At 49.5% G+C, this 26,330-nt stretch overlaps 1 protein-coding gene and 1 long non-coding RNA gene across 3 annotated transcripts in view; both read right to left on the bottom strand.

The window, feature by feature from the left end:
* PLXNA4 (plexin A4) overlaps positions 1-25,930 on the bottom strand; it is a 472,507-nt gene extending 446,577 nt beyond the window's left edge. Inside the window, exon 1 of one of the 2 annotated variants that reach the window (XM_070465682.1) lies at positions 25,002-25,930. The gene's annotated coding sequence lies outside the window, so the exon portion shown is untranslated. The remainder of the gene's footprint in view (positions 1-25,001) is intronic. The other variant, XM_070465677.1, reaches the window with a different exon arrangement.
* LOC139035279 (uncharacterized) lies at positions 18,897-20,213 on the bottom strand. Its single transcript, XR_011487954.1, has 2 exons — positions 19,916-20,213; positions 18,897-19,655 (listed from the first exon to the last, which is right to left on the bottom strand). It is a non-coding gene; the product is annotated as an uncharacterized lncRNA (long non-coding RNA).
* Positions 25,931-26,330: the final 400 nt, after the last annotated feature.

Genomic DNA, 26,330 nt, shown 5'->3' with positions numbered 1-26,330 from the left:
ACCAAAGGGTGACAGCCTCAGTGCAGGGGCAGAGCTTCCAGACAGGGCCACAAAATCAAACGCAGAAGGAGGGGCCCAAGACAACTGCCCCAGGCCCAATCTGAAACACAGACTCCAGGAGTTGGTGATGGACAGGGAGGCCTGGCATGCTGCGATTCATGGGGTCGCAAAGAGTCAGACATGACTGAGCGACTGAACTGACTGACCACCTGAAAGTTGGTAGTCAGGGGTTTGAGAAGTTCTAGAGAAGTCCCCCTGCCTCAGTCTTCACCTTACCGTCTCCACTGAAATGCCTGAAATGCCACCATCGGAGCTTTGTGTCTTTGAGTCAAGCGCTACATTCTCTCTCCCAACAACCCACCCCTCACTGTGGCTCCTCCATCACTTCCCTTTCCCTGTGGACAGAGGGACAGAAGACCAGGCAGAAGAGGTGATGGAGAGGGTTCAAACAGCAGGGGCCCACTGCTCTCCAAGGCTACATGGTGAGACCGAGGGGAAGCGTCCTCTCTGGTCAACTAAAGCTTGGTGAGCAGAAGGATTTTGGTAGAAGAAAGAGACAAGTCTTTCCTCAGCAAGGAGATGAAACAAAGCTTGGCCAACGGGACATGGCACAGCGGCAGGTCTCACTCACTCCTGAGTCATGGATATACAACTAGACCCCCGAGGGCCTGTCGAAAGAAAATGAGAGAGGCAGAAAGGAAGAGGTTTCACTCTGAGTTCTTAAGGAGAAAGGCAACTACTTCCCAGTTTTCTCCAAGGATAATCTTTGGAGATACGTTGTTCAGTTGCTCAGTCATGTCCAACTCCTTGCGACCCCATGATTGTAGTACACCAGGCTTCCCTGTCCTTCACAATCTCCCAGACTTTGCTCAAACTCATGTCCATTGAGTCGATGGCACAAGCAGATATGGAGATAGATATATGTATATGTGTATGTGGGTTCTGTATCTATACATATAGATATATGTATATCCCATATCTATGTCCATATCTATATCTATACCTACACAGTGACTATTTTTAAACCAAAAATACCAGGACACATGCTTGGGCAATGGCATAGAATATCTGAAGTCTGTTTCTAGCAAACCCAGGGTGTATGGTCACTATTGACAGGCCAAAGAGTGGAGGATGGTTGTGACAAGGATATGGGGGTGATACTGCCAATAAGTGCCTCTTTTCCTTCAGGGAACAGAGGAGAAGTGATAGGTGTTTTTGTGGTGTGATTGCTCTAGAATGACCATCTCATTCCAAGCTGGCTAAATTCACCGTTCATAGAGCTCCATCATCTTCAAAATCCACCAATGCACTGAAAGTTCCCAAGCTCCCAGGCTTTTGTTCCCTCTCCACAGAGGCTCATCACCTCTCTCCACAGTCAACCAGTGGTTTCTTCCTCCCTCAGCCAGGATGTTGCTGGGGAAAATTCATGTTTCAAGCTTAATAGTCCATCATCACGCAGAGATTTAACTGCTTTCAGAACTGAGTGACCAGGAGAAATTGGGTGTGCTCTGACAATCAGGGTGTCTCGAGGCAATGGATTCTGACTGGGTCACTGGACACATACAGTGAAAAGCATGCAGAAAAATCCCAGAGGCCCTTATAATCTAGCTAAAGGCTATCTTACCAGGAAATCGGCCTGGAACTGAAGACAACTGAGATGGGCTGTTTTCATAAATATCTCCTGTTGGGCTCAGGTGAGTATCTCCAGGTATGTCAATGCCATGTACACTGGACCCACCCTTCTGGTCTCCAATGGACCATGTCAGCTTTATGACTTTGAAGCAGGCAAACAGCAGATGCTCCATCCTGCAGAGCTTGACGTAATTATCAGGTAGGCTCCAGGCAATAATTACCCACTAATGGTTAGTCACTGCCTTGAGTTAAAGCCAAGAGTCTCCTATTTGCTCTCCCTTAAACCAAATCTTGGGGTCTGGGTGGTAAGCCTGAGAAAAACAGCGACCATCGCCACCGCCTGGCAAGAAGAACACATTAAGATATCACTGAAGGTGAAACATACATAAAACCATGTGTGTTTACAGGAGTGCAGTGGCAAAATGGATGGCTGAGCTGAGTACAGATCAAAGATATACATACTGCTGTTAAACTCCAGGAAAACACTGGGTTTTCCCAAAATGAAGAAACTCCTACAGAAACTTTTAAATCTTTTGCTAGGACACCACACTTAGAAGGAGAGCCAGGATCCATGGGATCAGCCACCCGCCTCTCTTCTCCTCCCATGTGCATGTACAATCTCAAGCGGTAGGCATACTGAAGTCTAGTGTTAGAAACAGGTGTGACTACTTATAAGCCAATAAAGGTGAAGTGCTTTAATCCAGAACAGAGTAGCAAGAATCATAACTATCAGTAGGTATCTGAGGAGGAGGCAATAATTTTCAGCAAAATTATGAGCATTTAATATGTGCCAAGCAGTGTGCATTATGCCACTTGATTGTCCTAGTAATTCTGTGATGTGTTATTTTACCTTTGTGATGATAAGAAACCTGAACATCAGAGAGGATGGGTTACATGCCCGGCGTCACACAGCCAAGGAGCCAGGGTTTGATGACATCTGTAACTTACTTTAAAACACTTCAGTGTAGACAGTGTGGTATAATGTATGCAAGTTACTTTTAATCTACACCCAAGGACAGTTAGTCAATATCTGAAGTACTGACATCAAAAATGCGCACACACTCCAGGGTTGCTGAGTTGGCTTTTGAAAGACTCACATCAGAGTCCACCCTGAGTCTTTCAACTTCACTATCTTGATCAGCACCACTGGGTTTGTTAAAAAGCATAAGAGACGTTGGAAATAATTTTTCAGTGGGAAATTAAGTGGTGTCAAAGATAGACAATTGGACTGAAATACTGTCTGGGCTCCTCTGCTCTATGGCACAAGAAACTGGAGTTTGTAGCTTAGGGGCCCCATTAGATCTATGTTTCATCTTTCAAATGATTCTGTCCTCTGATCCCACTAGAAGATGAGCTGAAACATATAAGCAAACTATTGTTGCCTCTGCCTCAAGTAAACCTCCCTTCAAATAAACCTCACAGAGTCATTTTAGAGACTGAATGTGTCCTCCCAAAACTCATATGTTGAAATCCTAACCCCCAGTGTGATACTATTAGGAGATGGGGCATTTGCAAGGCAATTAGGTCATAAGGGTGGAGCCCTTCTGAATAGGATTGGTGTCCTTATAAGAAGAGAACAAGTGTCCCCCTGCCCCCATGTGTGTGTGTGTGTATACACATCATATATATATACATATCATATATGCATCATATATATACACTCATATATATATGTACATATATATACACATATATGTATGTATATGTGTGTGTGTATATATAGATATATATATACACACACACATCATACAAGGAGAAGGCAGTCACCTGTAAACCAGAAAGAGAATCTTCATCAAGAACTGAACCATGCTGGTGCCCTAATCTTGGACTTCCAGTCTCCAGAACTATGAAAAAAATGTCTGCTGTTCCAGCCACCCTTTCTACGGTATGCTGTTATAGCAGCCTAAACTGACCAAGATGGTCACTAAGTCAGTGCTCCCCAAACTTTCTCACTTCCTGACACATGAAGAAAATGATAACATTTGTGCTACTCTCTGGAGCTAGAGAGGGCTGGCCTGGGGGCTCTGCCATCTGTATGCCCCATATGTCCACAGCGGGGCTGAGGGGACTTGCTATCCCTAGTGCACTAACTGGGATCAAGAAGACAGGGTCATCCCTGAACTTTCAGGACAGGAGTGCAACTGCTTTTCTGTCTGCTTACTAACAAGATGGATGTGTGTGGTGGAATCCAGTCTGATACTTGCTTTGTTGGAAGGTTGTGGAGGAGAAGACCTACAGCTCTCATTCATCCATAATCACTAGAAACTGAGCCCCCAGATAATCTATTCATTGGGAATGAATGACCAGTTGGCATAAGCCATATTGCAATGCCAGGTCTGTGTGCCTCCAAAGTGTTTGCTGGGTCCTTGTGGTTCCATTACTTTTTGAGTCCAAAGAAACTTGTGTGTGCTAAGTTGCTTCAGTCATGTCTGATTCTTTGCAACCCTATGGTCCATCAGGTCTGTATGTTCATGGGATTCTCCAGGCGAGAATACTGGAATGGGTTGCCATTTCCTTCTCCAGGATATCTTCCCAACTCAAGGATTGAACCCTGGTCTCCTGTGTCTCCCGCATTGGCAGGTAGCTTCTTTACCACTAGCACTACCTGGAAAGCCCCCAAAGAATTTTAATCAATTGTTATTTGTCAAACATATAAGGGAAGCTCTCCAGGAAATGCCATGCCGAAGGGTTCTGTCCTTGCTGCTCTGCAGTTTCACAATTTATCAGTAATATGAATGAAGACAATTCTCAGAATTGCAGAAGACAAACTCTAGGATTTGTGAAGGTCAAATGAGAGGCAATGGGAGAAGTTATGTGGTCTCTATTGGTGATAATGACACATAATTCAAAACTATCTTAGCAGGCTGGAACAGACCCAAACTTGATTCCAAGATGAAACTGAATGTGATAAACATAAGTTCAGGGCCTCCCTCGAGGCTCAACACTAAAGAATCCGCCTGTAATACAGGAGATGCGGGTTCAATCTCTGGGTTGGAAAGATCCTCTGGATCTTGAAGGAAGTGGCAACTTGAGTTGCCAAAAGAATACTCGAGTATTCTTGCCTTGGAAATCCCATGGACAGAGGAGCCTAGTGGGCTGCAGTCCATGGGGTTGCAAAGAGTCAGACATGACTTGGTGACTAAACAACAACAACAAAAACTAAGTTCAAAATTTAGGTTTAAAAAACACATGAGTGAATAAGGTACCAGGCGGCAGAAGTTAACATAAAATATATATCAAATGAGTGTGGGAGGCATCTAGAAACCCCCCAATTCTGGGCCAGCTGTGGGATGGGGCTGCTCCTAGAGTGTATGGGAGCCTGTGCCCAGCACCTCTGATGCAGGGGAATTCTAACACTGGGATCTGGTGTCCCACCTCCCACAGATTCCCACCTTCTCCATACATCTGTCCCCAAGTCAGATGTGGAGTCAGACCTATTCTTTCCTGGCAGCAATGAGCTCTCAGTCCATGTGGGAAGGTCATTAGAAGAGAAAGAACCATCATGTGTCACCAAGACGGGTTGTTCACACCCCCCACAAAGATGCACAGCCCAGACGTGTAGCTCAGAGAAAAGAGTGGAAGGAGAGTTGATACAAGCTGAGAATTTAAGATTTTCTTCACAGAAAATGGAAGGAATGGGGTGGGCAGAGGAAGGAGATACAAAAAAGCAAGCCAGTAACTACCAAGGGGCAATCCATCCGTGCCCCTAAATAAAAATCTCTTTATTTCCTTGAATTTCACTTTGATATTATCTTTTTTATTTTTGCACTTTTATGAAACCTGAGAACCTTCCAGCCAAAGACCACAGGAAGGCAGACTAGTTTAATGGGGTTTTCATTTTGGGAAGGAAAGTGACTGGATCTTCCCAAGTCTTCCTATGTCTTCCCAAGCATTACAGTAAGTCTGTGGTCAAGACTATACAACTCAGGAGATGCTCCATTCACAATCACTGAGCAACTATGATTAGATGGAAGATTACACACCAGCACGCAGACATCATGGCATGCTGATTTCCCTGTGAAACTACCTCCCACTTCCTGTGGGTTCAAAGTTTCTTCATTATATATGATGCCCTCTACCATCTGCCCATTGCAGTACCCCTCTTTTTTAGCTCAGGAAACCAAGAAGAAAACCAAACTACCCTATTATTGGAGCCAAATGAATTGCAGATGCATGTAAGACAGTACAATTACTGTACCATTGCACTCATTTCACATACCAGCAAGATTATGCTCAAAATCCTTCAAGTTAGGCTTCAGCTGTACATGAACCAAGGACTTCACATGTATAAGCTGGATTTAGAAAAGGCAGAAGAACCAGAGATCAAATTTCCAACAAACCCTGGATCATAGAAAAAAGCATGATAATTCAAAGAAAACATCTGCTTCATTGACTATGCTAAAGCCTTTGACTATGTGGATCGCAGCAAACTGTGGAATATTCTTAAAAAGATGGGAATACCAAACCACCTTATCTGCCTCCTGAGAAATCTGTATGCAGGAAAACAAGGAACAGAACTAGACATGGAACAATGGACTGGTTCAAAATTGGGGAAGGAGTACATTAAGGATGTATACTGTCATCCTGCTTATTTAACTTATACACGGAGTACACCATGTGAAATGCTGGGCTGGATGAATCACAAGCTGGATTCAAGATTGCAGGGAGAAATATCAATAACCTCAGATATGCAGATTATATCACTTTAATGGCAGAAAGTGAAAAGGAACTAAAGAGCCTCTTGATGAAGGTGAAAGAGGAGAGTGAAAAAGCTGGCTTAAAACTCAATATTCAAAAAACTAAGATCATGGCATCCTGTCCCATCACTTCATGGCAAATAGATGGGAAAAATGTGGAAACACTGGCAGACTTTATTTTCCTGGGCTCCAATATCAATGCAGATGGTGACTGAAGTCACAAAATTAAAAGACGCTTGCTCCTTGGAAGAACGGCTATGACAAACCTAGACAGTGTATTAAAAAGCACAGATCATTTTGCCGACAAAGGTCTGTATAGTCAAAGCTATGGCTTTTCCAGTAGTCACATATGGATATGAGAGTTGGACCATAAAGAAGGTTGAGCACAAAGAATTGATGCTTTTGAATTGTGGTGCTAGAGAAGACTCTCGAGAGTCCCTTGGACAGCAGGGAGATCAAACCATTCAATCCTAAAGGAAATCAACTCTGAATATTCATTCACTGAAAGGACTGAAGCTGAAGCTCCAATACTTTGGCCACCTGATGTGAAGAGCTGACTGGCTGGAAAAGACCCGGTGCTGGGAAAAATTGAGGGCAAGAGGAGAAGGAGGCGACATAGAATGAGATGTTTGGATGGCATCACTGACTCAATGGACATGAGTTTAAGCAAATTCTGGGAGATAGTGATGGACAGAGAAGCCTGCTGAGCTGCAGTTCATGGGGTCAGAGAGAGTCAGACACAACTTAACAATTGAACAAGAAATAAGACAATTGTCTGCTTTCAAGAAGCTTGTAGCTAAAGGGAGATATGAGATGTAAATGTTAAAAATACAAGTCAGTAAATCATATATGACAAACAAACTCTTGGCAGCTTGAATTTGCAGAGAGATTCTAGCTATACGAATGCTATCTTGACATAGAAGTTCCTGGCTCATGTCTGGAATGTGGACAAGGTTACATGCAAAATTTGTTAGCTAGGAAAAACTTGCCCAGGCCTGAAGAATTTTTTTTAATTTGCAAATATAAATGCCATTCTTTCAAAACAATATGTGCTGGGGAAATATTGCTTGATATTTTTAGGAGTCACTTTTCTCTCTTTGGCCACATGATGTTCCTCAAGCTTTACACTCAAGCTCTCTGGAACACTTCAAACACAGGCATCTTCAAATTAAAGCAAGAGAATTTCTATTGCATCTTCAATAAGGATGCAGGGAAATACCATTTTACCCTATAAGGGCAGCTGCATACAGCAGAAACTAACATAACGCTGTAAAGCAACTATTGCCCAATAAAAATTTTTAAAAATAATTAAATAAAATATGCAATCGATTTACTTTTTAGTACTTGCCAAGAAGCACTGGCTCTTACTAGTATCAAGTCCTAAAAATAAAAAAAAAGGAATGAGGAGGACATCTCTGGTGATCCAGTAGTTAAGAATCTGCCTGCCAATGCAGGGGGCATGAGCTCAATCCCTGGTCCTGGAAGACCCCACATATTGCAGAGCAACTAAGTCCGTGGACCACAACTGCCGAGTCCATATGCTCTAGAGCCTGTGCTCCACAACAAAAGAAGCCATCCCAGTGAGAAGCCCACACACCACAACTAGAGAGAGCCCACGAGCAGCAACAAAGACCCACGCAGCCAAAAAGAAATTGGGTACATTCCTTCATTTCAGTAGTGTCTGACTCTTTGGGACCCCATGGGAGCCCACCAGGCTCCTCTGTCCATGGAATTCTCCAGGCAAGAACACTGGAATGGGTTGCCACACCCTTCTCCAGGGGATCTTCCTGACCCAGGGATTGAACCCAGGTCTCCTGCATTGCAGGCAGATTCTTTATCATCTGAGCCACCAAATTTTTTAATTTAAAGAAAAAAAAAGGAGTAAGGAGGGTAGAATGAGCAAAAGCGACCTCCTCGTGAAACCAGGCCTGGGTTTAGCAAAGTGTACTTCCCTCACCTCCCCCAGCACCCAGCCCAGGGCCCATCAACGGCCCAGACCCTCTGCTCAGTTTGATTCTGAGCACAGAGTCAACAGCTCAGGTACCTGTACCTTTCCTGGATCTTCCCATCTACCCGCTCTGAGGGCGTCAGCTAAGCACAGGTTCAGTGGGAAGTCCCTACGAGGATACGTAAGGGGGCAGCGAAGTAGAAAAGCAGGAGCAGTGGGGATCACCTGCCTCTGTCCCAGACTCAGAGGCAGCCTCGGAGAGCACGTGGCCCAGCGATCCGGAGCCCCCTGCCTCCCAGCACTCAGAGCCAGGCAGAGGGGATGCCACCAGCATGGCCTTGGGCGCTGTCAACCAGTCTATTTTGGTCCTCACCACACATCACTGTGGTTAAATTACTTCCCTTCTTACAACTCCAGGCCCTGCCCTCTGCCCTCAAACAGAGAAACAAGCCGCCATCAGATAAAGTGGGAAAAGCTACTGAGTTCCCTGAGACCAGCAGCACGCCTACATAAATATAGTACGTACTGAGTGGAGCTGAGAAGGGCTGGTACAGAGGCATGGGGTGGGAAGAACACAAACCCTGTCATTTCTGCGGGGCTCTGAGGAGGTAAGAGCTCAACAACACCTATCCTGCCCCTCTTCCCTCTCCACACGGGAGACCGCAGCACAGGCCATTCTGATTAGCTGCTCTGACACCCAGGGGCGACCCAGAGTAGTCACACTGTTTCCCTCGAAATTGCATGGCGACTTTGCAGCTGGAGACCCTCTTTGGAGCTGAAATCCCAGAATCCCTCATTCAGGAAGGCTGGTGTGAATGGCATCTGTGCCAGCTGGACCGCTCAACTCATCGGAGGACCCCCAGCTTCATGGGAGCCTGGTGACCCTTCCACAGCAGCACACAGCAGGGCTGGGGGTTGAAAGGGTCTAGGTGGACTTGAAGCAGGTATTTTTCTCTCTACACAGTGCTCAAACCAAACATCCTGCTTCCTAAAGTTTCCATAGTATAAGCACAGAGTGCCTAAAAGTTTTGCCAGCAGCCATGTCTCTGTCTCCTGGGCTTAACAGGGACCAATAAATGACAAAGCGTCCTTGCAGAATGCAGAACACTGGATGCAAAAATAACTCATTTTATCCCCACATACTGTAAAGAGGGGGAAAGGACCACTACTTGAGTAGCTCTTAGGTATTAGGCTGCTGGTGTTTTAATTCAAATATTTCCACCATAAATGGGTGAAACAAAGGTGTGACTACAGGGAGGGGAACCTCCCACCCCCTGAGGAGGGACCATCCCACCCAACGTCTCATCATGAGAATCACACAAATTTCTCTTGAAGGCTCTTTGGACCAAGCAAAACCTCACTAGTGGACAGATCCTACCTGCAAGCCTAGACTGTGCAAACCTGTTCCTGCACACAGGACACAAAATTAGACAAATAATACTTCTAAACGGCGAGGTCAAAATTTTAATCCCCATCCCTCAGCTCAGGGTGGGGCTCATTTCACCAGACCACACTGTTTTATTTTCTTGGGCTCCAGAATCACTGTGGATAGTGACTGAGCCATGAAATTAAAAGACATTTGCTCCTTGGAAGAATAGCTATGACAAACCTAGACAGCACATTAAAAAGCAGAGACATCACTTTGCCAACAAAGGTTCGTCTAGTCAAAGCAATGGTCTTTCCAGTAGTCATGTATGGATGTTAGAGTTGAACCATAAAGAAGGCTGAGCATTGAAGAATTGATGCTTACAAACTGTAGTGCTGGAGAAGACTCTTGAGAGTCCCTTGGACAGCAAGGAGATCAAACCAGTCAATCCTAAAGGAAATCAATCCTGAATATTCACTGGAAGGATTGACGCTGAAGCTCCAATTCTTCGGCCACCTAATGCAAAGAGCCAGCTCATTGGAAAAGACCCTGTTGCTGGGAAAGATTGAGGGCAAGAAGAGAAGGGGGCGACAGAGGATGAGATGGTTGGATGGCATCAATGACTCAAAGGACATGAGATTGAACAAACTTGTGAAAATTGTGAAGGACAGAGAATTCACGTGTGCTGCAGTTCATGGGATCACAAGGAGTCAGACATGACTGAGGAACTGAACAGCAACAACAACACTGTTTTGAGTGTATCCACATCCTTGGAAGAAATGCTATGACCAACCTTGACAGCATATTAAAAAGCAGAGACATTACCTTGCTGACAAAGGTCTGTTAGTCAACGTTACGGTTTTTCCAGTAGTCATGTATGGATGTGAGAGTTGGACTATAAAGAAGGCTGAGAGCTGAAGAGTTGATGCTTTTGAACTATGGTGTTGGAGAAGACTCTTGAGAGTCCCTTGGACTGCAAGGAGATCCAACCAGTCCATCCTAAAGGAAATCAGTCCTGAATATTCATTGGAAGGACTGATGCTGAGGCTGAAGCTCAAATACTTTGGCCACCTGATACGAAGAACTCACTCATTGGGAAAGACCCTGATGCTGGGAAAGATTGAAGGCAGGAGAAGGGGACAACAGAGGATGAGATGATCAGATGGCATTACTGACTCGACAAGAGTTTGAACAAGCTCTGGGAATTGATAATAAGAGAAGCCTGGTATGTTGCAGTCCATGAGGTCACAGAGTCAGACATGACTGGGCAACCGAATTGAACTGAACATTGAAAATGGGATGAACACACCAAGAAGAGGAACAAGCTAATGCCTGGAACAAAGGCCTGTGATTCTGCTCTGGCGAATTCTACTTCTGCCTTTATTCTGATCCTACTCTGTAATCAGCTGTATATGACTCAACCTTCCAGGACCATGCTGTTTCCATTGGAAAATAGTAAAAATTTCCTAAGGCAAGGTGAATGCCTGGATGTTTTCAGAATAATCTCAAGCAAAATGTTCAAGATAGTATGTTTAATTCAAAACATGAACTACTTGAAAAATGTAAAAATCTATATGTGGGTTTTCTTGCTTCTTTACCAAGCTTCTGCCAGATCCCAAAATGAGCTCCTAAGTCTACAAACGGGATCAGCGGTAAATAGCATAGTAAGCAAGGAGATGATACTGCCAGGAACACAGAGGCCATATAGCCACTAGCCACCTGGTCACCTCTACCCGCAAATCTATGTGCACCTCAATTCACCACATCCAGAAAAGACCACATCCTGCCCCTCAACCAAGTCTCAATTTAGAAATTTGTAGCTCAGTGAAGTGGGGTCACCTTTCACCAGCTGCCCGAGCTGGACGCCTGCAAGATGTCCCCAACTCCCCTTCCCCTCCCTCCCTCCCACCTCCCTCATCACCATATTCACCATCCGTCAACTCTAACGCCCATGGACCTGTCAAATCTGTCCCTTTCTCTCCTTGGCCACCACCTCTGGGTAGCCCTCTTCCACGTCTTCTGGATTACCATAGTAGCATCTGATTCTTTCCCCACACGGTCCCACAGGGATCTTTCTAGAATGCAAAGCTGGTCTTGTTGCTTCTTTCATTTGGAAATCCCCAAGGCCTCATCACTGCTTGCTGGATGAGACCCTGATCTGGACGCTTCTCCTTGTCCCGGCCCGGCCTCCAACAGTGTTTGTATCTGGTCCACTTCCCAACCTGTGCTGTGGGTGCCTTGTCTATGTTGCTTGTTCCCTCAGAGCACCTCTTCCCCATGTGTTCATGAGCCCAGTCCTGCTCTCCCTTCAAAATACCTTTCAAAGCTCTGCTTGATGCTGCCCTCCTCCAGAAGATTTTCATCATGTCCTGCTTCATATCTAGATGGGCGCCCCTTCTTACACCTTCACAGAAGGTCCTCTGCATGCACAGAGCTAATGTCTCACCATCCTGCGTTTAATGATCTAGAAATGTGTGCACTGTGGCCACACCAAGCTGTGTGCGGGCTCCTCCATGCAGGAACTGAGTCTTTCATCTCTCTCCAGCCAAACTCCTGCATCATGCCTAGCACATCGTAGGCACTCAGGAAATACTAATTGATGGATTCATTGGTAATTGATCAATTCATTGGTTAAACAGTCCTTAGCTCAAATCTACCTACAGTATGTAAATATATACATATGGTCCCAAGTAGGAATGGCAGATAGGGAAGGAAATCAAAGACCTTTTGGGTATCTCTGTGGTCCCTGACTGGGCTTCCCAGGTGGCACGAGTGGTAAAGAACCCGCTTGCCAATGCAGAGGATATAAAGGACGTGAGTTCGATCCCTGGGTCAGGAATATCTCCTGGAGGAGAGCATGGCAACCTACTCCAGTATTCTTGCCTGTAAAATCCCAAGGACAGAGGAGTCTGGTGGGCTACAGTCCATGGGGTTGAAAATGAGTTGAACACAACTGAATCGACAGCATGCGCACATGCACATGGTCCCTGATTAACATACTACTGCCAGGATCGGGCTCCCCACCCCCAGCCTCACATCCAAGCCTCTGGACTGCCGCGCTAACCATTGTCCCCCAGGTTTCCTGCTATCCCACGGGCATTCTCCTGTCTGACCCTCTGCAAGCTGTTTTTATCACTAATCACTCTTCATCAGATCAGCAAACACACAGGAGCTGGTAAAGGTGTGATGATGAGAGGCCTAATCTGAGACACTCTTCCCTCTTACTTGATTTTCTCTAACACTGATGTAAACAGAACCTTTTTTCTGATGCTCACCTGGTCCTTTTCTATGCATGGCAACATTCAACCTCACGTCTGGGCCTTCAGGTCAGAAACAGCAAGGGCTTATTGTGGCTTGAAAGAAAGAGAAATCGAGGCCGAGCCCAGAGAGGGAACTCGCTGAAAGCGATTCAGCAACCCTAGGATTAGAAGCCGGGGCTCCCAATTCCCTGGCCAGCACGTAATACTTCTTCAATTGCTCTGAAAATGAAAACCTCAGGATTATTTTGCAGGAGGGGGAGAAAAAAATAAGCCTCAAGAAGCTGTAGCCATATTTCCACCAAGCTCCATTCAGAGGGCATCATAACTTACATAAATGATTTCCTATTACACTGCAATTGTCACTGCAATGTAACTGTGCTGCAGCCTCCTTGAAGTGTTCTCTTTGTTGTTTTTCTGTACGGATCCCCCAGAAAAAAAGAATCCAATACAGTCCAAGCAGGAAAACAAACCACACCGCACTCACGGACCCAGGTCCCCCTTCCACATGACTCCTCCTGAGAAGGACCAAAGAGAAGGCTCCGTCTGGTCCCCCTTGGACCTGAGCGCTCTCCCACCCGCCTGTTCCCAGAGCCCCACTGAGTCCCGGCGAACAGGACTCCTATTCTAAAAAAAGTGAAAGTCAACAGTTTATGAAGAAGAAATGAAGTGGCAATTTCCCAGAATGCCTGGGAATCAATACAAGCTGCGGTCGGGGTTTTCCTTTCAGAGGGTGACTGCCACACTCCTCCAGAGTCAAGAGTGGCAGAGCTCCAGCGCTTGACTTACAACGCCTTCATCATGGCAAGATATTTTTAATTTAAAACTCGCCGCACTTGGGTTCGAACTCAGCTGGGACTTGATTTACTGCTAATTCATCTCCCCGATTCCTATAATTCTAAACTCGGTCACCAAACAGTTTAATGCTGCTGGAGTCACCAGTACTCTGCTTTATGAATGGGCGTCAGGGGACTTTTGTTAGTGAGTGTGTGTTAGCAACTGTTACTCACGTTGAAAAGGAGCACGGTGCTTGGGCAAAGCGTGATGAGGCCCTGTAATTGGGCACATAGTTTATCAGTCAGTGTCCGCAAGTGAGCCAAAGCCAAGGACCATGGAGGTGATACCCCACCCCCGCCCTGACCCATGCACATGCACACACACAGACACGCAAGCATACACACACACAGACACGCAAGCATACACACACACAGACATGCAAGCACACACACACACACACACACACACACACACACATCGTTACTTAGGTAAGACAAATCCTAGCCGGTGAAAGTCTTCCCATGGGAAATGCCTAGCTTTGCTCTCTGGGTCACTACCCAATGGTAGAAACCATGGATTTACAGTCTAATTAGAAACCTTCAGCCTCTCAGGGATAGCAAAGTTTCTTCCCTGAGAGAAAATGTGTTTCAACCATCCAAAATTTAGGGAGCTGTATCTTAATAACTCACGCCTTTTTTGTTAATTCTGACCATTTATCTTTGCCAGTTACATTGAAGTCTCTTATTCAATAAGTGCCGCTGAAAAAAATATATTGAGAAGGTGAATGTCATTACTCACGTATCTTGCAGACATCCATCTTGATCTATTACGCGCAACTGAAAAGTGCTACTTGTTGGAAACGCTGCCACAAACCTGTCAGAACTGCAGTCACACTCCTAAAACGGTCCCTTTAGAAAACATACAGCTGAAGGCACAGGGTCGCCAATGTCTCATAGCAATTCACAGCCATTTCTGAGATTCCCAAAAGCAACTGACAAGGATAAGCGGAAGCCAGCACCTCACCAGTCCTTGTTTTAAGAGAACAGTAAATTTGTTCTGATTTTTCTCCTCCAAACTAAACTCAAACCTGAAAGCTTCCAGATGAAGGCCAGTATCTCTCAAAATGCTTTCTGGGGAACACTCATTCCAAGAAATGTCAACAGGTTTAAATACACCCACACAAAGGGATCCCTCCATTGAAAAAAATGATTGGCTAAGAATAGGGCCTCCCTGGCGGCTCAGATGATAAAGCATTTGCCTGTAGTGCAGGAGAACAGGGTTTGATCCCTGGGTTGGGAAGATCTCCTGGAGAAGGGAATGGCTACCCTCTCCAGTATTCTTGCCTGGAGGAATTCCATGGACATGGGAACCTGGCGAGCTACAGTCCATGGGGTCGCAGAGTCGGACAGGACTGAACTAACACTTTCACTCCTTCACTTCAAGAATAACTAACCAGGATTCTCTATAGCCAAACTCCTTTGCCTTTAATGTGCATCTTGACTCTCCAAGAGGAGGACACAGCATAAAGTGTTTCCAAGACTTGCTTGGCCACGAATGCATTTTCCATGGTGCAGGAGTGTGGGGGGAGCTTGTCTTTGGAATGCTCTGGTAAATGCAGTTTGGTCATCTCTCCCAATCTACTGGCATCTAAACCCATAGCAAGTTTTACATGGAGAGCAAGAATTCAATTCTGTGTGCATCAGTGTGACAAGACCATGGTACCTGCCAGCCTCCAAACCACCATCACCCAGAACACTCTAGGGTGACTGATGGGTTCAGCCTGTGCTAGCCTTTGTTCATCTTAATCTTGTGAAACAGCCACCAGCCTTGATGTGGTTCCAGCCAGCCCCTGCCAGGGAGCAGGCACCCGCCAGAGCAGCTGGTTCTCAACTCCCTAGTTTTCTCATTTATAGACTGTTCCTCTGCTCTCCTCCTCCACTCATTCATTCTTTCTACTCAGCAAATATTTACTGACTGCTTCCAGTAAGACAGGCCCTAAGCTGGGTACTGAGTATTCAAAAGACGTAACAAACAAGCCCTGTCATCTAAAGGCACACAGAAATCAGTAATTTCAATGCTATTTTCATCATTGCTATGGCCAGTGGCGGCTTCTTTAGCACCATCAAAAAGTATGTATTAAGTTCCCGATTACACAAGAGACTGCTTCAAGGGGGGCTGGTTCCGACCCTCCGGGAGCCGGAAACCTCAGGGAGCCGTCGTGCTAACACAGATGTTGTCTCAAAGTCAGCAAGCTCCTTGCATCAATCAGTAGTTAAGGGCAAGTGCATTTAGGGGAAGAAGACAGGGGTCAGTTATCTAATGGCGACGAGAGTGGGGATGGTGGTCACAAGCACCGTGTGGCCATCAAACTTTTGCTCCACCAGACCCTAGAGGAGCTAGGCTCAGGGCAAATGCAGGAGATGCTGGAAATGTGAGTTCAATCCCTAGGTCAGGAAGATCCCCTGGCGGAGGATATGGCAACCCACTCCAGTATTCTGGCCTGGAGAATTACATGGACAGAGGAGCCTGACAGGCTACAGTCCATGAGGACCCAAAGAGTTAGTCTGACTAAGCATGCATCAAAGAACAAGGGTTGTTAAAAACGGGGGTGGGAGGGGACTGACTCCAGGCAATGATCTATGGGAAATATTTTATGCAGAAATGTCCCCTGTTGCTTTGTCTGCCAATGGTTACAATATTTTGTAACTACTGGGAGGAGGCAAAGGTCATTTGTATCTGCCTCCAGCTTCCCAGCGGCTATGCCCCTCTGCACCCACCAAGAGAAGTGTCTGAGCTAGTTGCGCACCAGCACGCGGAAGGCATGCCTTTGGTCAATAAGCCCTAGAGGTCAGGAAACCTGGCTGGATCGCATTCTTCATGTGGTTTCTCAGGGTTTAAACTGGGTAAACCACACTGTGCTTGGCCGTTTCGGCCAGAGTCATGATTCTAGCGGCTGAATGATGCCTTATTGGAGCAGCTGCTGTGGTTCACTGACTATTCTGAGGAATCACTGCTTCCTTATATGGAACCCATTATCACAGACCCCAGAGCAAGGCAATGGCACCCCACTCCAGTACCCTTGCCTGGAAAATCCCATGGATGGAGGAGCCTGGTAGGCTGCCATTCATAGGGTCACTAAGAGTCGGACACGACTGAGCAACTTCACTTTCATTTTTCACTTTCATGCATTGGAGAGGGAAATGGCAACCCACTGCAGTATTCTTGCCTGGAGAATCCCAGGGATGGGGGAGCCTGGTAGGCTGCCGTCTATGGGGTCGCACAGAGTCAGACACGACTGAAGTGACTTAGCAACAGCAGTAGCAGCAGATATGTATCTGCTCATGTCACTGAGCCCCACCTAACATCCCACCCCGTTCCCAGTTCCGAACTTCAACCCCTGGCCATGCTTGCTCCCTGCCAGAGAAGCCCTATAGACACCTTGCCCCATTCATTCCTCTGCTCCTAAAGTTCCTGCTCCTTTTCTTCCTTCAGGGGTGAAGGTCAGGGTCCTGCAGGTATTACACCTACAGACCCACCGTGGGGGAGCCACGGATGCCCAGTCCCTGGGCCTGACCAAACAGGCTCCAGAATGACCTGCCATTATGACCCCAAGGGGCAGGGGAGTTCCCACCTCGTGGGGTAAACAGGGCCCAGAGAGTTGCAGCAAGAAGGACCCAGCAAGCAGATGGATGCTGGCCGTGCCTGGCCTCCAGGCTCTTCTGAAACCATGTTCTCATCAAGCTTCTCTCCTTACATCCTGAGAGCCTGAGCCACCAGTTGTTTCCTGCGGGCACAGTGGTTGGCTTGGTAATACATCATTCTCTGTACGCTTTTTCCCTCCCTCTCCTCTCTTCTGGCTCAGTCTTGCTGCCCTGGGATTCTACCCCTCAATGAAGAGTCGCCACATCAGCTTTTGCCTTGGGCTCTGCTTTCCAGAGAATCCAGGCCAAGACTGGGGGTGGTGAGAAACAGAAGGGTATCAGGCCCTGGGTTCTACATTGCTTGCACCAGAACAACCCATCTAGCATCTGTTCTGTGCATTAGAATTCCTTTGCCTTCGTAGAGAATTCCACTGCATAATGTGGCTCTAGTGGTAAAGAACCCACCTGTTGCTGCAAGAGACATAAAAGACACGGGTTCAACCCCTGGATTGGGAAGATCCCCTGGAGGAGGGCGTAGCAGCCCACTCCAGCATTCTTGCCTCGAGAATCCCACGGACAGAGGAGCCTGGGAAGGTACAGTCCATGGGGTAGCAAAGAGTCGGACATGACTGAAGGGACTTAGCTTTCATGCATGCAACTGCATAAACACTTTTTAAATCACTGATTTAGACCAACTCCCTAATTTTATAAACAGTAATACTGAAACATAAGGTGATTTTTTTCCCAAGACCCCTTTGCTAGTAAGTGACAGAGCTGGGATCATCTACATCTGTCTCCAGTCATGTCCAACTCTGTGTAACTCTATGGACTGTAGCCCGACAGGCTCCTCTGTCCATGGGATTCTCCAGGCAATAATAGTTGAGTGGGTCGCCATGCCATTCTCCGGGGGATCTTCCTGACACAGGCACTGAACCCATGTCTCTTAAGTCTCCTGCATTGGCAGGCAAGTTCTTTGCCACGAGAGCCACCTGGCAAGCCCTCTTCAAAACCTAGCCTTCCCCCAAAACACCAGTGCTGTTAAACCAGGGGGACACAACAGCATCATCCAGGAACCTGAGAAAATACACACCTCCTGGATCTCACTACTGTCTTGAGAACTTCTCAGCTGCCTTGGAAGGACAAGGGCCAAACATTGAGTCTGGAGTTGAACTGTCCACCCACCTGGCAAAATTCTGCTTGAAACCCTAGTGTCTATATAATCAGCAGAACCTAATACTTATCATGATGATTCAACTGAAACTTTTTAGATAGATTCCACTCCTTCTTTCACAGGAGTAGAGGAATGAAAGTGCTTGTCAAGTCTGGCATCTCGGGGGATTCCCAGGGCCACAACACATTGTATCTACTTCCTGTGGTTTTCCCAATGCATGTTCACGTGTTTAAAGGCTCTGAGAAATCCTGCAACAAAGAACCCCTTTCCCTTTGCTTTTAACACTCAGGATTTCTCAAACTTCTTTGGCCATGGAAACTTTGTGTATGTGTAACACCTATTCACAGAGTACGCAATGTGAAATTCTGCTCTATTTTAGGTATCACCTTCAGGAAGCAGAACTGAGATGAGGAGGAAGGAAATCCACTTTAATCGTCTCCGCAAAGTCAGCCGGCATTCCATGCAGGCTGGTTCAATCCCACTTTCTGGGGGGCTGGCTGCCGCCCTGCCAGGCCCTCCTCTTGTCTATTCCCTCCACAAAAGGAGAAGCAAACATCCATCTCTACTTCCTGCCCTTCCTCTTGAGCTCTGGGCCAAAGCCAAGGAATGGCTTGCTCCCCCTCTGGTGTCCAGCCCCACACTACCCAGAGGGAAAGTCAGTTGGGCTCATAGCAGAAAAGTTCAACGAGGCTGTCAAACACGAACCCGAACTTGAGCAGAGACCAGGAGAGCCTCTGACCAGCTCTGGTTTTCATTTCCTGTGATTTCAGTGACCTCGTCCTCTGATGCCCCTCTCCTCGCGCTTCCTAATGAAAATCCTCGTCCCTGGAAGACCTCGGGGATTGATTCAACGAGACTGTGTTCAGCACATCGACTGCGGAGACGATATCCTCTTAGCTAGTGATCTGTTTTGTGTTGGAGTGACAAAACATTCCAAAATCCAATTTGCTGTTGCGAATCCTGGTTCATGGAGAAGGCACCGTGAAGAGGGCGGCGGGTAGCCAAGCTGAGCCGGCAAAGAGGATGCTGGAGGTCTCGCACACACCTGTTGGCATGAGTCTGAGCAGGCCAACGGTGGCAGCCACTCCTGCTGCGGCCCGGAGGGGAGGTGATGAAATCCAAGGGCACCCTTCTAGCCGCCTCAAGTTTAGCAGAAGCTTCACTCACTTCAGCGTGGAGGAGAAGCCAAATAAATAACACACAGAATGAAAGTTTGTCTCTCGGAGAGACAAGAAAACAAACTAACCACCAGCAGATCACCTGTGGATGTTCCCTACAGTATTCAGGCCAGAGAGACCAAGTCAGGTAGCTTAGGCCCGACTTCCAGGTGGGACAGCACCCAGCTGGATGAATAGGCTCCATCAGGGCCTTGCTGCCCACATTTCTCAGAATCAGGATGTCATTCCTGGCCAAGCGCTACACTTACCGTAAGTCTGCACAATGACCTTCCCCACCCACAGGCCATTTGCACCAATTTCCAATGAATCTCCGCTCCAACACCATACGATCCAGGCCCCCAGCACATTATGACATTCACAAGCAAAGATTCCTTTCCTGTCTCTGGCTTCCAAAATCTGGAACCCTAGGACGGCTAATCAATGAATGAGCTGGCAAAGTGGTGAGCACATACTGTGTGCATACTTCCCAAAGAATGAAAAGACCATGCGCTGTATAGCAGACTGGGGCCTTGGGCATTCATTCCATCTTAGTTCCTAGACCACCAAAATGAGAATAAATAATCCCCACTTTACTGGGTGATTTGAAGGATTAAATGAGAGTGTGAAGCAGCCTCTGGGAGAACTAGACTCCTACCAGTGTAAGACTCAGAGCCTCACAGAGTCAAAAGCAGAGATCAGAACTGCACTCATTCACTCCTCCTTAGGTTTTTCCCAGGATGAAATGGGAGCTGCCAAATGAGGCAAGAGTCACCCTCAGGAACTGAGCACTCTGCCAGAATGATCCTCGAAATTTCACAACCAACGGCAGTCAAGGATAAGGCCCAACCCCATTTGGCGATAGGGGAAGTGGAGGTTCAAAGAACGAATAGGTTTGCCTGGGATCACAGAGGTGGTCCAAAGGAGAAACCAGATATTCTAAACCTCACCCCAGCACATTCCCCGCAAACCTCCCCCTGGCTTGCTAAGGATGCAAACAGCACAGTGACAAGGGGCCAGGTCAGTCTGCCTAGGGTTGAGACCTGACTCCACCCCCTACTAGCTGTGTGATCCTGGACAAAGTCCTTACCCTTCCCCCAACACTGCCCCCACTTCAGTTTTCTGGTGGAAGAAATGGGGATAATAACAGTGATTGTCCCTCCGGGCTGTTACAAGGAAGACCTGGGCCAACCTGTGCAAACCCTTAAACGATGCCTCTACCAAGTAAGTGCTCAGGAAATACTAGCCACCATTATCACCACTAATTATTATTATTTTTCATTCTGTTATTTTCACAAGGACAAATACATCCTCACAGCCTCTTCCCTGGGGAGGCTGATGTCACATGATCATAAGCACAGAGATGGGGGGGTTCATGCAGACCTGCCCTGGGACTCCGGAAGCTTTTCTTCCAAGTTGCTTGGTACCAAGCAGGGTAGCAGCCTCCTCTTTTGGAAACAAGGTCCCTGCTCTGGGAATGAGGACCCCCTGCCTCCCTCCACTTTAAAGATCCCTCGCTTACCACTAAGCAGCAGGGCCCCCTTCCGCCTCCCTGCTGACAACACCTTCCTGCCACAACTGGAAGGCGAGCTGTGACCTGGGCAGTGAGGAGGGAGGAAGGAAAAACCGGTCAGCCCGGACCAAGAGAGGGGATCAGGTCGGGGTGCAGGGTGGAGAGCAGTGGGGTGCATACCTGCTAAAAATGTAGCCTCCGCAGGGCTCCTCTCGCCCAAGCCTTGCTCCACAGAACCTACAGGGCAATTACCCTAATCACGTGCATCTCCGCAACAGCCGTTTGATTTATTAGTGCGCCGTCTTTTTAAAATGCCGCTCTTAAATATAAATAACACTTAATCATCCAGCTGTCGTTAAATTCATGTTATATTGATCTCTTGGAGTGCCACAAATTTGAGGGCGAATGGGCTAGCGGATGTGTGCACAAAACCACGAGGTGGATTGGCAAGGGGAGGGGCGGGGATGGGAGGAAAGGGGGGGGAAGAGGGGGTGTCAAGGGAGGGACATGAGCCCTGCTCCACTGCCCGAGGGTCCCAACTGGCTTCACATCGGGCAGCGCTGGACACAGATGAAGAGGAGAAAAGAGGCTAGAAAGAGTAGCACGTGTGTTGCATCCCAGACCATCCCAGCCTGGATCTCGGGCGGGTTTTCTGCAGGGCAGACACCCTAGCACAGCCCTTCGCTGAAGCCACCCCAACAGGTCTTGAAGTGGCATTGTCTGTGGATTGGCTTCTCCGGGTGAGGATGGGGAGAAAAACGACTGAAAAATGCCCCCTAGCTGGCTAGGAGGAGAGAGATGGGCGGCGATTTCTTTTGCATCAAAAGGAGCTAAGAGCGGGTGATTTCCCCGCCCCTGAGCGCTCTCTCCACTTCAGGACCGCTGCCACGCTAGAAAGACACCCCCCCGCCCCCCTCCCTTAATTCCCAGCAGCCTTCGTCGTGATTAGAAGGCTTGGGAGGCCAAGTATAGGCAGACTCTGCGGCGCAGACTTCCCTGTCTGCGGGGAACGGCGGCCGCGGGGAGGAAGAGGTGCAGAGACGCAGAAAGGAAACAAGTTGGTGGCCTCGGATTCCTCCGGAAACGTTTGCCCGAGCGTCGGTGGGCATCCAGAACGATGGGCTGGGAGGACAGAGGCAAGCCCAGCAGTAGCTGGATCCGGCGAGAAGAAAGGGCTCGCGGGCAAGCCACGCCGCGCGCCCATAGCAGAGGCGCCCGGAGCACAGCCCCGCAGCAGCGAGGGTCTGCAGAGAAGCTAGTTTGACTCCCTTCTGAGCAATGAGGAGCCACCCCCCCAACCCCGAGAACTTAACTGGAAGGCTACCGGTGGACTGGTGGAGAGGGAGAGTGACAATGAACGTGACATGCTCCAGGGCTGGGCCAGAGAGCCAGGGAAAAAATGAGATATACAGCCAGCTTTACACAGATGTTAATTAATGCCTGCTTTGTCCTAGAAACCAAATTGGTACCTAACACTAAGTTCCGAAAGTGTGGGGATTTTTTGAATCCACGTTAAAAAAAAAAAATGTTTAGCTTGTCACCAGCATAGTGACTGCTGGCTTGGCGTGAATATGATGGATCCTGAGGCTGTAAATAATCAAGAAAGAAAAGTGGTTGGGGAAGGAAGGAGAGAAATGTGCAGAGATTTCCCCTGGAAGGCACACAGACCTTTCCAGAAGCTTGGACCCCACCTTTCTGCCCTTTCAAGGTGCCCTGAGGGAATGTTTACCTGGGAGCCACCCATCGTCACTGGTGCTCCCTATTTCTGTAGAAAACCATGTGCTGCTCCACGCATACATGGGATCTCCCTGTCCACGCACCCACAGGGCATGCGTGTGAAACGTTAAGGCTCTTCCATAACCACAAAGATATAGATAGAGGTGGGCCCCGTTGTCAACCTTTGTTATGTCGTTGGAAGAGCTGACCACATATAGCAAGGCTCTTTGAGAAGGTGCGCGTATATCTAGGTGCGTGTACACACACCCACCATTCTTAAAAAGAGAATAGTGTCTCTTTTCCCGACTGGGTTCTCCCCATTGTGAGAGCTTTGCTTTATTCCATCTACCCTTTTCAATCAATCAAAGGGCAGCTCACACAGCACACAGCGGGGAATACAATCTCCCTCCGGGGGATGTCTGGCTCTCTCCTTCCCAGCCTAACCGGAGACCTTTGCAGGAGCTGAAAAAAGTTTGAAAATAGCAGAGAGATGGGGGTAGGAAGAGAGCCCTTTAGTTCAGCACCCATCTTCAGTATTTACAGAATCAGCCCAATCCTGTGCCCAGCACTGAGGCCCACTTGTTCGAAAGAATGTTGCCTCCTTCCCCCTAATGTTCTGGAAAACTCCCAACATATTTTTCCCACTGGTGGGTTTGCAGGACACGCTGAACACATGATCTTGTATAGAGAGTACAAGCTGATTCCATTTCTTGCCAAGTTGCCCAACAAGCTTGCCAAAAGGGACAGCTCTAGAAACACAGAACCTCGCTAAATCTATATTCAACTCCAAACTGCTGTTGTAATGGATCTCACATTCTGCTCCCTACAACTGAGCCCTGAACGGGTTGGTCGTTGATCCCCAAATGGGAACTGTGGGGGGAAAAAAAACTTTGGGAACCCTATCACTTCCCACCTCCTCCAGAAAAAGTTTGAAAATGGGCAGCCTGTGACACTCCAGCCAGGGAGAAAAAAAAAAGACAAGCTTAAGGGAGACAGAGCCTTGAACCACAGGCTTCTGGAGACCCTGTGGTTCCACATGTCAGGAGCAGCCTGGCTCTGGGAGACGCTGCCAGACCCAAGAATGCCTGGCCTTTTTGTAAGGTGAGAACCGCTGAGGTGGTCATGAAGGTGGGTGGGGGGGACCCTCCTCCCTTCCTGCAGTGCGCCGTCCTCCATCTCCCTTCTAGTTCTATTTCTCAGACACACAGCTCGAAAGGCATGTGGCAGGTGTTAGGCGCAGGCAGGGGAAAGCATCTCCATGTTTCCCGGGGCACAGTGCAGAGGGAAGGCTAGGGAGCCCCAGGCGTGTGTAGGATTACTGTTGCCCTCAGACTGGAGATGCTAGTAGGTTAAACCTTCTATGGAGTATCCGGCCCCATACAGTCTCTCTAGACCAGCCACACACCCAAAGCGAGGCTTAAGCCCCTTCCTGCTGAAACCCCGGCGCATTCCCGGGAAAGCGGTGCCTCGCTTCAGAAAGGCGGTTGTGCTGCCTCTTACTGGGGAAACGCAGTGCCTGTTCCGTACGCACCGCCCTACAGAACTGCGGCCCCATCCGCCTCTGTGGCCTCCTCCCGTGCGCCGGGCCACCCCGCTCTCCAAAGATCTGTCTGAATATCTGTCGGTCCGTCCCAGCGTTAAAACCCCCCGGTGCGCCAAGGCCACGGAGCAGAGATTACCTGGGGCAGGTCTCCCAAGACCATGACTTCTCTGGAGGGGGTTTTTTGTTATTGTTTTGTTTTTTTTTTTAAACCAGCTAGGGATGCCAGTGGCTGGGAACTGGGGGAGGGAAAAATCGCTTCCTCAACCTGGCTGGCCGGGAAGGAAAGGCAAGAAGGCACAGAATCCCACCCGAAAGTCCCGGTTGGCGAAGTCTGAGTCCCAGAGCGTCAGAAGAGAAAGAACACGGGAAAACCTGCTTCGGCAGCGCCGCACCTACGTGGGTGTCCAGGTGGGACGTGGACAGGTACGAATGCGCGGCGTGTGCCTATGTGTGTATGTGTGTGTGTGCGCGCGCGTGTGTGTGTGTGTGTGTGCGTGCGTGCAGGGGGCTGGCTCCGGGGCAGCCTAGGACTCCGGACCGCGCGGGTATCTCCGCCCGCGCTGTACTCGCCCGCCCGGCTCCTTACCTGCAAGCGCCGCTTTGCCTGCTTCAGCGGGAGCGCCGCATTGACACTGCAGATGGTGCTGGGGCCGCTGCCTCTCGCCCTCCTCTGAACGTGTGCGTGTGCGCGCGTGTGGCTGCCTCCTCCAGCCCAGCCCCGAACCAACGCGAATACTCCACAGAGGCGCGGGGAACCCAGGGGGGAGGCCAGGGAAGTGGAGGGCGAAATCAGAGCCTGCGAGACTTGACAGCTCCTCCGGCGGTGTCCAGGGTGGGCGGAATGTCCAACAGAAAGGTCGGGAAATGCGGCTAGCTTCCAAGCACCCCTTTTCCCCGAGACCCCGAGCCCCGAAGCCCGAGCAGCTGCGGTGGCGGCTCCCGGGGGCTGCGGTGGCGACGCGGGGCCGCCCCCCTTCGTCCCCACCCCCGCGGGCTGAATGTCCTTGATGCCAAGCGGGCACGGCGGCGTCACTCCGCACCGCCCATGCTCGCCCGGTCGGGCCGCTGCCCGGGCGCGGCGAGTGCGCCGGGGACCCGCCGGGGAGCGCTGTCCGCGCCTCCGCGCGCCTCCCTGGGCAGCGGCGGCCACCCCCCGGCCACCCGCGGTCTGCCGCGCCGCGGCTGCCCCCGCCCCCGCTGGGGGACTCGCCGGGCCGGGCCGAGGGGCCGGGGCTGGGGGGCCGCGGGAGCCGCCGGCTGCTCCCCGGGGAGGCGCGGGGCGGCGGCAGTGGCCGCCGGCGCTGCGGCGGCGGAGAGCGCGGCCGCGGGCCGAGCCGGGCCTCCCGGGCGCGCCCCCGGCCCCCCGGGCAGGCTGCTAGCAAAGTTTGCAGGGGGCAGGGAGCGGGGCCGCCGCTGGCTCGGCCGCCGCCGGAGCTCCCGGGCTGCCTGCTGCCGCCGCGGCTCGCTGCTGCTGTGCATTGAAGCCCGGCCAAGCGCTGCAAAAACTCCAGCTGCCTGGCGCTCTCTGGGTCCTCCTCTCCTCCCTCCCGCCCTCCCCGCTTCCCTGCCTCCCTCCCTTGCGGTGCCCCCGCCCCTCCCCGCCGCCCGCCGCCGCTCCCTCCCTGGCTCGCGTTGCTGGCTCGGAGCTCGGCTGACAGCTAGACCGCCCGAGAGCGGCCGGCAGAGGGGGCAGGGGGCGCCTCCCCGCACCCAGCGCCCGCGCCGCCCGCCTCGCCCGCGCTCCCCGCTCCCACGTTGAAGGAGACCCGCCTGGTGCCCTCGGCCCGCACCGGGCGACCCTGCCGGCGGCAAGGTGGGGCGGAGGGGCGCGTACTTGGTGGCACTGGAGCCGGGCGCGCCCGTGGGATGGGGCACACAGCCGCCTCCTGCAGGTCCGGATGTGGGCGCCGATGGT

Source organism: Odocoileus virginianus, chromosome 1, assembly GCF_023699985.2.
Source record: "Odocoileus virginianus isolate 20LAN1187 ecotype Illinois chromosome 1, Ovbor_1.2, whole genome shotgun sequence".
In the NCBI taxonomy this organism is placed as follows: Eukaryota; Metazoa; Chordata; class Mammalia; order Artiodactyla; family Cervidae; genus Odocoileus; species Odocoileus virginianus.
Note: the sequence above shows the minus strand (reverse complement) of the source record. Positions and strands in the feature narration are given on the sequence as shown.